The sequence below is a fragment of the Lolium perenne genome, chromosome 4 (genome assembly GCF_019359855.2).
Source record: "Lolium perenne isolate Kyuss_39 chromosome 4, Kyuss_2.0, whole genome shotgun sequence".
Lineage (NCBI taxonomy): Eukaryota > Viridiplantae > Streptophyta > Magnoliopsida > Poales > Poaceae > Lolium > Lolium perenne.
In genome coordinates, this window is record NC_067247.2 from 394,318,752 (window position 1) to 394,332,686 (window position 13,935).

The 13,935-nt window shown below is 42.5% G+C and overlaps 1 long non-coding RNA gene across 2 annotated transcripts; it reads left to right on the forward strand.

Moving 5' to 3' along the window:
• The first annotated feature begins 735 nt into the window (after window positions 1-735).
• Window positions 736-4,715, forward strand: LOC127297543 (uncharacterized). Of its 2 annotated transcripts, XR_007849226.2 has the most exons (4): window positions 736-1,422; window positions 1,519-1,776; window positions 2,829-2,913; window positions 4,272-4,715. It is a non-coding gene; the product is annotated as an uncharacterized lncRNA (long non-coding RNA). The 2 variants fall into 2 exon arrangements; XR_011744180.1 differs by having other exon boundaries at window positions 744-1,776.
• The last annotated feature ends 9,220 nt before the right edge of the window (window positions 4,716-13,935 follow it).

Genomic DNA, 13,935 nt, shown 5'->3' on the forward strand with positions numbered 1-13,935 from the left:
CCGCGCGGCTGCATGGGGAGGAGGCCGTGGGCCTCCCCCTGGCTTGCCCTTCTGGCTCCGTGTGTCCCTCGGAAAAATAGGAGGTTTGGCTTTTGTTTCGTCGAATTCCGAGAATATTGCCCGAACAGCTTTTCTGGAACCAAAAACAGTAGAAAATAGGAACTGGCACTGTGGCATCTTGTTAATAGGTTAGTCCCAGAAAATGTATAATAATGATGTATAATGCATATAAAACATGTGACAATGATACATAAAACAAGCATGAAACATCAGAAATTATAGATACGTTGGAGACGTATCACCCCTCACCTATCATGTCCGATCTTCGGGGATCCCGACAGAAGCGCATCATCGATAGCGGAACAACGATTTCTTGTTAGTGGTATCGCCAATCTACGTGGAGCAAGAACTCTTGTTAGTGGTGTCGAGAAAATCAACACTTCGCCAGAAGAAGGTTCCACCTCGAGGTCAGGTGATTGTCAACATGGTACAAGAAGACTCGATAGTTTAACCAACTCCCCCTTGGCTTGACGCGGAACCTCGGGGCGAGGTTCCTTGTTAGTGGTGTCGATTGTAGCGACCCAGGAAAAATCCCCTATTAGATTTTTGTTTGTTATTTTTCTTTGTGCATAATCATGGCATCATTCATCTCTCACCTTGTGTGTTCCATTAAAAAAAATCTCTAAAAATAAATATTTAATTTAAAATCTTATTTTGGTTTTGAAAATACCCCTACGTTTATAAAATCTTACCTTCCGCTTCTTATTTTACTAAACCAATATTTTTTTAAAGTTTTGCAAAACTGTTTTAAAATGTAATGAAGCCTTTCAAATCTTTTCCAGAACACATCCCATCATCCTCTTCTTGTCCAAGAATTTCAGCAAGAAAAAGAAAATAAGGTTGGAGCTATTCATAAGAAGGGAAAGAAGAAAACAAGCCAGGGACGCAATACAGACCAAGTCAGCCCAGGCTTTAGCTCCCTCCTTGTCGTCTTCGTGTGGGCATGGCACGAGAGGAGCGTGCTCGTGCTCAACTCAGCCGCTCCACAACGCCTCCTCTCAACCACTCCCCTTCCCATCCTTCTGATCCCCACGAAAACCTAGCTCGCATCCATCTTCCTTCCCTCTGGCCGCCGCCACTCTCCTTTTCTTCCGCACCTTTTTCTCCTTTCTCTGAGAGCAGCGAAAGAGCACCGCCGCGGCAGTCCACCGTCGCGCCATCGTTCCAGAGCGTCCGTCGCCAAGACGAGACCACCATGAGCTGCGCCTCATCGCCCTCGTCAATATCCCCAAACGAATCGAGTTGGTTCCGCTCCAATTGATGTGAAGGTCGCCGTCTTTATCTCTGACCGCTGCGCTCCAGCGAAGTTTCCGGCCGCCTCCGACCTCATCCGCCCCAGCCGAGGTGTTCATCAGCTTCCTGGTGAGACGGCACCCCTTTTCCCCTCTTGCCCATCCTATTTTCTCATTGTTCGGCGTCGCCAAGTTCTGACGGAACTGTCGCCCTTTTCTGATCGAGGTTATCTTCGCCATGGACGCCGGCTGCGCGAGTTCCTTTACCCCTTGGTTCTTTTCGTCTTCGCCAAGATCCTCGCGCCAGGAGCTTCTTCAAGGTTGTTTTCGTCTTCACGTGTGAAGCACACGGAACCAGAGCGCGGGAATGTTCCCAACTTCCTTGGCCGCGACGCGTGTCCAGTACACGAACGCCCTGTGCTTTCTTCCTCTTCCGGCGTCGTCTTCGTCCCAGAGCACGTATGGCTTCACCATCAAGCCCGTGGTGAGCACCACATCCGAACCCCCTTTTTCCCCGCTCGTTTCCTGTCACCACGTCGACGCCATCGTCAAGTCCAGCTTGACCCTGCGCGCCGTTGTACTGCTGTTGCCGCCACACGCACACATGCACTTGCTCCACCACACGCGCACCCTAGTCCTTGGTCACTGTCGCCGGCTCTATCCGCAAGGTCGTTCTGCATACTTTAAGTGGCCGCGCGTCTGCACCTTATCACCGATCGATCTCAGCTCAGCTGGCTGGCTGCTCGCTGCACTTCATCATGCCCATTCCCAAATCCCACGAGACGCACCCCTTTTTCCTTTTCTTTGTATATCTGATCAGTTTCAGTTAACACCTGCTCTTTTCGTCAGTTAAAAATTCAGATGACTGGGCTGTCACTTTACACTAGCTGTTGTCTGTTCAGTTTCAAATAAACCAGCTTTAAGCTCACTTGGCTAGCCACTCGATCCACCCTCAGCAGATCCTAGGATCAGTTTCCAATCCGTTCAAACAAATAAGCTGTTTTGTTGACAAATACGTCCCAGCACCATCTAGCGACACAGGCTATCCCACCATTCCAGTCAAGATCCCTCCTGTCTATTCCTTTCTTTATTTTGCTATACAAATCTGTTACTACTATTTGAATACTGACTCAAATGCAAATGTTTTGTATATGAACTTTGATCAGAAAAATACAAGGGATTTGAATATGACATCCATATGCTTGTTTGCATTTCGTATCATGTCGTGCCATTGTAGTTTGCATCGCATCTAATAATTAGCGTGGAGTATTTGGAAATTACCGGCTAAGGTTTCCCCGCTCCATTTAACATTGAAGTAGATCACCCCTGCCATGTTATGCCATGTTAAGCAACCTTTAACTTTGCCGGTAGAAATGCAACTCGAACCTAATAATTGTTTGACCGGGGCTCCGACTCCGCTTAATATGGTTAAGTTGCACCGCATCATCGTTGCCATGTCATGCATGCCTGCATTTGATTATGCTGGATCTTCTTTATCCGTAGTAGTAAGACTTTCATCCGTTGTGTGTGTTCCAGCATTTGCGTCTTCCCGGATAGGATCGCGAAGTGGTGTTGTGAGATACGACGAGTTCTCCGGATGTTCCTCGGCAACCTTTAACAGGCAAGCATTTCCTAAACTCCTGTCTCTGCAGGAGTCGCTCACCTATTTTATTTTGCCTCCTCCCTTATGCTATCCTTAAGTTGCGTTCTTGTCACGTGCCCCTTCCACTTGTTACCTCAAGCAGCCCATATTGCCTCCACCAACCTCCTACAGCTATTGTTTGGTTATCGGGTCTGCCTTGTGAGTCGTAGTGCATGCTAGTGCTGTTTATATCGTGTTACCGTTATCGCTATCTTATTGGGTTATCAGTTGGGAATCATGACACATGGTTTATGGATATATCTGTTGAGGGTATCATGGTTACTTGTTAATAGTTGTTAGCGGAGGCATCGGTGGGTCAGCTGATCGTTTTATGACGGCTCACTTGTGTTTCTTTAAAGCTTAGGACCCGAGTTCCTGTTATCTGTTCCGAGACTGAGCGCTCTAACCACACGTGGGTATGCCTATGGGTCTCCCCTCGACCACTACCGGAATCTACAGCTTTGTCCAGTGGCCACAACTAGATTGTAACGTTTCCTTTTTGATGCGTGCGTGCAAGCTTGTTTCCTTCTGTTACTTTTGGGGAAGCCATATGCCTTGTATCCCCTTGTTCTTGTACGCACGTATAGGTGGGATACGATGTTAAGCGGTATCCGAAAGAGTGAGGTCATTGGTCATCTCCCTAGAGTGAGCTCTGATCCAATGTGCATCTCCTAGGAACTGACTTAGCCGTAGACTCAAACAGCTAAGTCCGCTTCGGAGATACGGCCGGACTTCGATTTGGGTTCAACTTGGTTAGGTGGCTTCCTGGACATTGTTGTCATGAAGGAGAGTGCGAGTCGTGATATCTTTCCCTCGCCAGGTTGGATTGATCGTGCGTGTGGGCACATTTGGGCACCCCTGCAGGGTTACATCTTATCGATAAGCCTTGTCCACGGTTATGGACGACTTGGAGCTGTATGACTCGACCATAGATAACTTACACCTGTTGTTCATTAATAATAACTTGTGTAGTAAGTTAGCACAACTTCAATAATAAATGGTTAAAACTTGTCAACCGTGTGAGTGCTCTTGTAAGTACTTCCTTGCGAGGGGGGAACACATCGGCTGTGTTATGTCTGCAAAGTATAGAACTGTTAGTTTATGCGCTCTCTCCCCTTCTCTGGTAAACGAATGTGGTAGAGTGTCTCTATAGGTTTTTAGTGCTTGCGCGCTGCCGCTTAACCCCACCATATTGCCTATGACGTTTCTCTTGCGTCCTCTAAGTCCCCTGCGTGCCTCAAGTACAAAGGACGACTGGTTGACGAATGCTTATACGTCTTGAAGTCTTGTTAAGTATGAACCCGTACTTATTGCTGCTTTGGGACATAACCGGGCAGGTATGAAGATCGGTACGATGAAGAACGACGCTAGCGAGGTTACCCTTCCGGCTTGGCCTGGGCAGGGTTATGGACGCCACTGGTTATCTTCAGGACTCTTAGTCCAACTTGCATCTTGTCCGTACTCGGACGTATTCGACATTTCTGTATGATTTGGATCTTGTATATTTGTATCTTGACTCGTTGGAGTCGTTGTTGTAATATATCTGTTTCTTGTGGGCTCTATTGGGATCCTGTTGTAATGTTACCGCTCGTGTTAATTCCTCCGGCATCACGTGTGTGATCCGTCGCGCATGTCATGTCGGAGGACGTCTTAGAATCGATATCGTGCGGATTTCGGCAGATTCGCTGGGATCCTCATGGTACCGGTTTTGGGGCGTCATAGTTCCAAGAACAACACATAGCGTATGAAGCAATAAAAATATAGCGCATAGAGAGATGACCTGTTGCTTTGTTGATGAAGAGGGGATGCCCAAGGCATCCCCAAGCTTTGACGCTTGTACCTCTTGAATATTTCTTGGGGTGCAGGAGCATCCCCAAGCTTGAGATTTTGTCCATTCTTCATCTTATCACATCATTCTTCTTTCCCTACACTTGAAAACTTTCTTCATACAAAACTTCACCACAATTCTTCATTAGCAGCATTAGTACAATCAAAATAAACAAATCCATTTGGGTTCAGTACTAACATATATCAAGCATCTATTAAAGCATAAGATACTGTAGCAACCTTTCAAAAAGCTCTTTGATCAAAAGAACTAAAAAAGAAAGAGATTTAAGAGGCAAATGCAAATAGTGCAGAAATCCGTCAAAACAGAACAGCAGGTAAAGATCGATTTTTTTTGAAAATCCTCTGTTACTTATCTCGAAAAGTGGTCAACTAACGAAAGTTAGATAATAACCTGGGGCATATGCATAAAAAGTACAGCTCAAAATTCCTCTCCGGATTTTTTTAAGAATTTTTATGGTAACAGCACATAATTTGTTTTCAGGACAGCAACTTTCCCAAATCTTACTTTCTTCCTATTAGAGGCTATTCTTGGCACAAAAACGAAATAAAAATGATAAAGAGAGGTTATTACAGAGGTAATAATTTCCAAGACTCAACAAAAAGAAAAATTACTGTAAATAAAACATGGGTTGTCTCCCACAAGCGCTTTTTTTTAACGCCTTTCAGCTAGGCGCAGAAAAAGTGCGAGCATCAAGTATTATCAAGTGAAGAAGCATCAATATCGTAATTTGTTCTAATAATGTAGTCATAAGATAACTTCTTTCTCTTTCTAGGGAAGTGTTCCATACCTTTCTTGAGTGGGAATTGATATTTAATAATCCCATCTCTCATATCAATAGCAGCACCAACAATTCTAAGAAACGGTCTTCCCAAAATAATTGGACAAGAAGCATTGCATTCAATATCCAAAACAACAAAATCAACGGGGACTAGGTTATTGTTAACCATAATAATAACATTATCAACTTTCCCCAAAGGTTTCTTTGCAGCAATATCAAGAAGATGAACATCCAAATAACATTTTTCCAACGGTGGCAATTCAAGCATATCATAGATTTTTCTAGGCATAACAGAAATACTTGCACCAAGATCACATAAAGCATTGCAATCAAAACCATCTATTTTCATCTTAATGATGGGCTCCCAGCCATCTTCTAACTTTTTAGGAATAGAGGCTTCGCGTTTTAATTTCTCCTCTCTAATTTGCATAAGAGCATTTGTAATGTGCTTTGTAAAAGCCATATTTATAGCAGTAGCATTAGGACTTCTAGCAAGCTTTTGTAAGAATTTAATTACTTCAGAGATATTGCAATCATCAAAATCAAAGTCATTTTTATCAAAGGTAAAAGGACTCTTGTCTCCAATACTCCGAAAAATTTCAGCACACTTATCAGGAGCTGTTTTAGTTGTTCTAGGCAATTTTGAAGAAGGAGCGGGGACTTTTCCTACACCATTTACTTTACTATTAATAGTAGGAGAGTGGCTAGCATTTGAAACATCATTACTACTGGTGGTGGTGATGGTACAAACTTTAGTCAAATTATTGTTTCTAGCAATTTCATCTTCTCTTTCCCACCTAGCATGCAATTCCTCCAATATCCTAACATTTTCATCAATTCTAACTTGAATGGCATTTGCAGTAGCAAAGGGATTTTCATCCATAGTTATAGGTTTAGCAACCATTTTATTAATCAAAGAAGTATGTGTTTCTGATAAGGAGGAAATACTAGTTTCATCATTTGAAATTTTGACTTGCAAACCAGAAATTTCCCTATTTAAATTCTCAAGTTGATGACTAATATTCTTCAACATACCAGATTGTTCTTCCATGGTTTTAGTGAACACTTTATTTTGCTCATATTGCATTTGCATAAAGTTTTTAGTGGCCTTTTCAACTTCTAAATTCTTTTCATCACTAGGCATAGATCTACCATAATAACCATTACCACTATTAGAAGGATATGGCATATAATTGTTGCTACCAAAATTATTTCTATAAGAATTGTTGTTGAAATTGTTGTTTTTAATGAAATTCACATCAACATGCTCTTCTTGAGCAACCAAAGAAGCTAACATAATATTGTTTGGATCAATATGAGCTTTACCATTAACAAGCATAGACATAATAGTATCAATCTTATCACTCAAGGAGGCGGATTCTTCGACAAAATTTACCTTCTTACCTTGTGGAGCTCTCTCGGTGTGCCATTCAGAATAATTTATCATCATATCATCAAGTAATTTAGTTGCAGCCCCCAAAGTAATGGACATAAAGGTACCTCTAGCAGCTGAATCCAGGAGATTTCTTGAAGAAAAATTTAGTCCTGCATAAAAAGTTTGGATGATCATCCAAGTAGCCAGTCCATGAGTGGGACAATTCTTTACCAAAGATTTCATTTTTTCCCAAGCTTGAGCAACATGTTCATTATCAAATTGTCTAAATTTCATTATGTCACTTCTCAAAGATATAATCTTAGCAGGAGGGTAATATTTTCCAATAAAAGCATCTTTGCATTTAACCGAAGAATCAATACTATTTCTAGGCAAAGATAGCAACCAATCTTTAGCTCTACCTCTCAAAGAGAAAGGAAACAATTTCAATTTAATAATATCGCCATCTATATCCTTATATTTTTGCATCTCACAAAGTTCAACAAAATTATTAAGGTGAGAAGCGGCATCTTTAGTACTAACACTAGAAAATTGCTCTTTCATAACAAGATTTAATGAAGCAGGTTTAATTTCATAGAAGGCTGCTTCGGGAGCAGGTGGAGCAATAGGTGTACAAATAAAATCATTGTTGTTGGTGCTAGTAAAGTCACACAACTTAGTATTTTCAGCGGAACCCATTTTAGAAAAATTAAAACTAAGCAACAGAAATAACAGCTATAATAGAAACTAATTTTTTTTTGTTTTTGATATAATGAAGCAAACAAGACAAAGTAAAGTAAACTAAGCAAACTATAACAAAGTAAAGGGATTGGAGATGAGAGACTCCCCTCGCAGAAATCCTCTTTCTCCCCGGCAACGGCGCCAGAAAAAGAGCTAGATGGTGCTTATCGTTACACCGACTTCACACTGTTGGGGAACCCCAAGAGGAAGGTATGATGAGCACAGTAGCAAGTTTTCCCTCACTAAGAAACCAAGGTTTAATCGACCAGTAGGAGAAAGGCGTGACTTCTGAAGGTGTTGCTAGCTGACTAGTGGCAGGGCGCACTACCGGCGTCAGCAACAACGTGGAACCTGCACACAACACAACCAAAGTACTTTGCCCCAACTTACAGTGAGGTTGTCAATCTCACCGGTTTGCTGAACACAAAGGATAGACGTATCGAGTGGAAAGAGATGTTTGCAGAAAGTAAACAGAACATGAATTGCAGTAGAATTTATCAGTAAAGGAAACATGACCGGGGTCCATAGTTCACTAGAGGTGTCTCTCCGTAAAGATAAATAGCATGTTGGGTGAACAAATTACAGCTGGACAATTGATAGAATATCGACCAATACATGCCAAGATGATTACTATGAAATTTGATATGGGCATTACAACATAATACATAGACCGTAATCCAACTGCGTCTATGACTAATAATCCACCTTCCGGTTATCATCCGAACCCCTTTCAGTATTAAGTTTCAAGCAACAGATTATCGTATTAAGCAATGTGTGTAAAGTAAACAATAGAATTACCCTCGGATAAAACATTGTTGTTTTCTCCCTAGTAGCAACAACACATCTACAATCTTAGAAGTTATTGTTACTCTCCCAGAAAACTAGAGGCATGAACCTACTATCGAGCATAAATACCCCCTCTTGGAGTCACAAGTGTCCACTTGGCCAGAGTTTCTACTAGCAACGGAGAGCATGCAAGATCATAAATAACATATGACATGAATATATAATCAATCTCAACATAGTATACAATATTCATCGGATCCCAGCAAACACAACATATAGGATTACATAAAGATGATCTTGATCATGTAGGGCAGCTCACAAGATCTATACATGAAGCACAAAGTGGAGAAGACATCCATCTAGCTACTGCTATGGACCCATAGTCCATGGATGAACTACTCACGCATCACTTCGGAGGCGGGCATGGCGATGTAGATGCCTCCGGCGATGATTTCCCCCTCCGGCAGGGTGCCGGGAAGAGCTTCAGAACCCCCCGAGATGGGTTCTACGATGGCGGTCACGACGGAACTTTTCGTGGATGGAGGCTCCGGTATCTAGGGTTTTCCCGAGAAGATGTATAAATAGGCGGAGGATTTAGGTCGGTGGGGTGCCTTGGGGGCCCACACCTCCTCTTGGCGCGGGCCAAGGCCGGGCCGCGCCAAGGGAAGGTCTGGCCGCCCTGTGGCACTTCCTCGACCCCCTCTGGACTTCGTCTTCGTTTCGATAAAATATTGACTCCGACTTTTGTTTCGTCCAATTCCGAGAATATTTCCTGTACAACTTTTCTGAAATACAAAAACAGCAGAAAACAAGGAACTGGCACTGTGGCATCTTGTTAATAGGTTAGTGCCGGAAATCATGTAGAAGTGCAACGAAGTGTAAGCAAAACATATATGAATTGGTGTAAAACAAGCATGGAGCATCAAAAATTATAGATACGTTTGAGACGTATCAGCGGGCACAACCAGCAGTTACCTTGTTGCGCGAGCAGCAATAGCGCATCATGATCCTGTCAGGCAGGCACCCCTCTTACATACTATCTATCGAACAAATATTTTAAAAAGGGTATTACAAGCTCCACTTTTCTATTAAAATCTAACTTAATACAAACACTAAGAAAACCGTCTTGTATACCCCAAGGATTTATCAACACTAAAGAAAACATAAATTAGCTATTTCCAAACTGTGGGAAACCAGAAAAAAGGTTTGCATTTATCAGAAACATTCTAGCTCACCAATGTAATCCTTTCTATCACAGAAATGCCCCTTTTTTTCTAGTGGTTTAACTACAAAGCAAAACAAGATATAAGGAACTAGTTATGCACTTAAAAGATTTCCCCCACGAGGATCACCCTATATCGGCCTCTCCTCTCCCCCTTCCTACTCGTCAAGTCGCTTTATCAATTTTCATTTCAAAATAGGCAAAAAATAGGGTGTCAAAAGTAGAAGTATCATATCTTCTTGAGGAGCCCAACTCTAGATAGATATTTAGAGGATTAGGTTTTGGAAGGATGGGCCGTGCCAACTAATTAAGCACGAGAGTCGTAAGATCCAGCCGGTTATAGAAGAAGAGTAGGCTAATCCCAATCTTAAGCTGCAACAAACAAGAAATTCATGTCATCAAACATGCCTGATCCCCCAAAATGAAATCACAATCTAAAATCCCTATATACGATAGATTCCAGGCACCTTGCTACATGATACATGTCTTGCATTGCATTACTGAATTCTTCTTATTTCTTTGATTTGATGTTGCCCTTGTCCCAAAGAGATCTCTTCAGCTAAAGAGTACTTTGGCACCGGCACCCTAGAACAGAGTCGACTATGGACTTATTTATATAGGAAAGTTTCTATAAATTGCAAGGGTTAAGATGAAGCAAGATATTGTTCTAGATCTACCGACCTATTCTCATCAAAGAGAGGGTGGATGTATGTTTTACAACATGGAGCGGAAGAAAGTAGATTTATGTGGGAGAGAGGAGGCAGGGTAGGAAGGATGAGCAGGCGGAGGAGGTGGAGCGGCAACGGTAGGAGAAGATCCTGTCCATCATCCTATGGCTCGAGGCCGCCAAGATCGTTCTAAACCAACACGAGCCTGGCAAGCCTAGCAAGGGAAACCGCCTCCTCAATAATTTCCCTGATCTTGATTTGGCTCTCGTTATTGCTGACATAGTGCCTCCGACGCGCTCCACTTTTCCCTCTTCCTAGATGGTCAGCATGAGAGCATAGGTCATCACCGCGGCTCACCTCACATGGAACGTCCGCCCCGTTGCAGCCTTGTCTCCATCCGACCTTGCCATATCTAGCCCTCTAGAAGATGTACACAACTCATCTCCTCCCTTTAATTCTGCTCCTCGTTTCCCTCTACAACTTCATAATTTTAGTCCCTAGAACATATCATCATTGTATGTGCAGATTCTGTTATGTGCTCTATGCCTACAAGGTGTTTGATGAAAATTCAACCAGGTTGTAGGGGAAGATTAATCTATGTAACTCATTCAGAGGAGCCAGAGTCGAAGTCCTAAGTCTTGACAACCGGTTAATGTACATTTGCAACGACACGGAAAAAATAGACACAATCAATAATATGACAACGAAGATCACCACTCCACAAGAAAAGCAGCAGTGGCACTTTGAACAAAGAAAGATATCTAGGACTACCGACTGCATTGGGCAGATCCATAGATGACCAGTTTGAACACATTGTGGCAAGGATCAAGAAACTTGTCAATGGGTATGCAACCAAGCATCTTAGTGGAGCAGCACGTGAAGTGCTGGTTAAGGCGATTTGTCAGGCAATCCCAACTTATTCGATGAGTTGCTTTAGACTCTAAATGAAAATGTGCAAAAAAATCACAAGTGTGGTGGGATTCCGAGATTTCCAGTTGTTTAATCAAGTGATGCTTGCAAATAAGGGTTGGCGACTCATCACCAAACCTGATTCATTGTGTGCTAAAGTACTCAAGGGAAAATATTATCACAACACAGATTTCTTTGTGGCAGGAAAGAAATGTAACTCATCGCACATCTGGCGTGCAATTCTACATGGACGAGAGGCATTCGTGAAAGGCCTCATCAAACGCATTGGGGATGGCTCTACTATTCGAGCGTATGAAGATCCTTGGATTCCAACAAATATGAATGGTCAGCCATTGGTTAAGCCCACGGGAGCTAAAATTACAATGGTTGATGAACTTATTGACACGGTTAATATGTGTTGGTCGGAGGAGAAACTTGAGCAGAATTTCATTGAAAAAGATAGACGTGCGATCCGGCAAATTCCGCTGGGGAGGTTTTCAGAAGATGAGTGGGGATGGACACATGAAAGAAATTGATGCTTCTCTGTCCGCTCGACATATAAGCCGGTATCGTCACTGTGATACGTCTCAAACGTATCTATAATTTCTTATGTTCCATGCTAGTTTTATGACAATACTCACATGTTTTATATACACTTTATATCATTTTTATGCATTTTCTGGCACTAACCTATTAACAAGATGCCGAAGCGCCAGTTCCTGTTTTCTGCTGTTTTTGGTTTCAGAAATCCTACACAGGAAATATTCTCGGAATTGGACGAAACAAAAGCCAAACCTTCTATTTTACCGAGACGGACCCAAAGAGCCAGAGAAGTGCCGGAGGGGGGCCAAGGGGGCCCCACACCACCTGGCGGCGCGGCCAAGAGGGGGGCGCGCCCAGCTATGGGGTGGGCCCCTCGGGACCCCTCCGACGCCGCCCTTTCGCCTATATAATCCTCCAGATCCGAAAACCCTAATACGATCGACGATATTCCACGAAGAGATCCGTAGCCGCCGCCATCGCGAAGACAAGTTTCGGGGGACAGAAGTCTCTGTTCCGGCACGCCGCCGGGATGGGGAATTGCCCCCGGAGTCATCTCCATCGACACCACCGCCATCTTCATCGCCGTTGCTGTCTCCCATGATGAGGAGGGAGTAGTTCTCCCCCGAGGCTGAGGGCTCTACCGGTAGCTATGTGGTTCATCTCTCTCTCCCATGTACTTCAATACAATGATCTCATGAGCTGCCTTACATGATTGAGATCCATATGATGAGCTTTGTAATCTAGATGTCGTTATGCTATTCAAGTGGATTTTACTTATGTGATCTCCGGAGACTCCTTGTCCCACGTGTGTAAAGGTGACAGTGTGTGCACCGTGTGGGTCTCTTAGGCTATATTTCACAGAATACTTGTTCACTGAATTATGATTTGAGTTGGATGTCTCTATGAAATTGTGGTGTGTTAGTACCTCCTATGAATGCTCAAAGTGACAGCGTGGGGTGTTTATTAGTACTTGGGAATGCATCTTTAAGGTTTGCTTTTGTAGCCCTACACGGTGAATTAGTGTTCGTTATCCAGCCAGAGAGTAGTTCAGAATAGCATAGTGAAGTGCTTATATTTATATTCCTTTATGATATCATTGTTGAGAGTGACCACTAGTGAAAGTATGATCCCTAGGCCTTGTTTCTAAGCATTGAAACACCGTTTCCAACAAGTTCTGCTACATGTTTGCTTGCTGCCATTTTTATTTCAGATTGCAATTACTACTTACAATCATCCATATTACTTGTATTTCACTATCTCTTCATTAACTAGTGCACCTATACATCTAACAAGTGTATTAGGTGTGTTGGGGACACAAGAGACTTCTTGTATCTTAATTGCAGGGTTGCTTGAGAGGGATATCTTTGACCTCTACCTCCCTGAGTTCGATAAACCTTGGGTGATTCACTTAAGGGAAACTTGCTGCTATTCTACAAACCTCTGCTCTTGGAGGCCCAACACTGTCTACAGGAATAGAAGCGTGCGTAGACATCAAGCTATTTTCTGGCGCCGTTGCCGGGGAGGTAAGGTAAAAGGTATTCACATCCTCCGACTACTAAGCTATTTCCTAGCACTGTTGCCGGTGTGTGAGTGCTCGAAGCTATTTCCTTTAGATCCTGTAATTGCATCTTTTTGTTTCTTGTTTTTATTTTTCACTAGTTAGGCTTAATGGAAAACAACAAAAAAAATAGAGATCTTTATGAAATTTATATTGAATTAGGACATGATACTTTTGAAGAGAAAATTAAAACACCTATGGAAGTTTGTCTGCATAATAGTGGTAGTAATGTTATTTGTATAAATTCTTTGGACACCATTATTTTTAATGCTATGGAAAAACCCAAGCTTGGGGAAGCTAGTTTATCTAAAAATCCTTTTTGCTCCTCAGCTTTGGAAGAAGTATTTTGCCTTGATAATGCTTTGTCTCCAATATGTGGTAATTCGAATGATGCTTGTGATATTCCAAATCCACCTGTTGAAAGTATTCCATATGAAATACCTATGAAAATTATTGAACGTGTTATGGATAACCGCTATGAAGGGGATGGAACTGTCCATCCTGGAGATCATTTACTGTTTTTACATGAATTATGCGGGTTATTCAAGTGTGCATGTATTTCTATGGATGAAGTT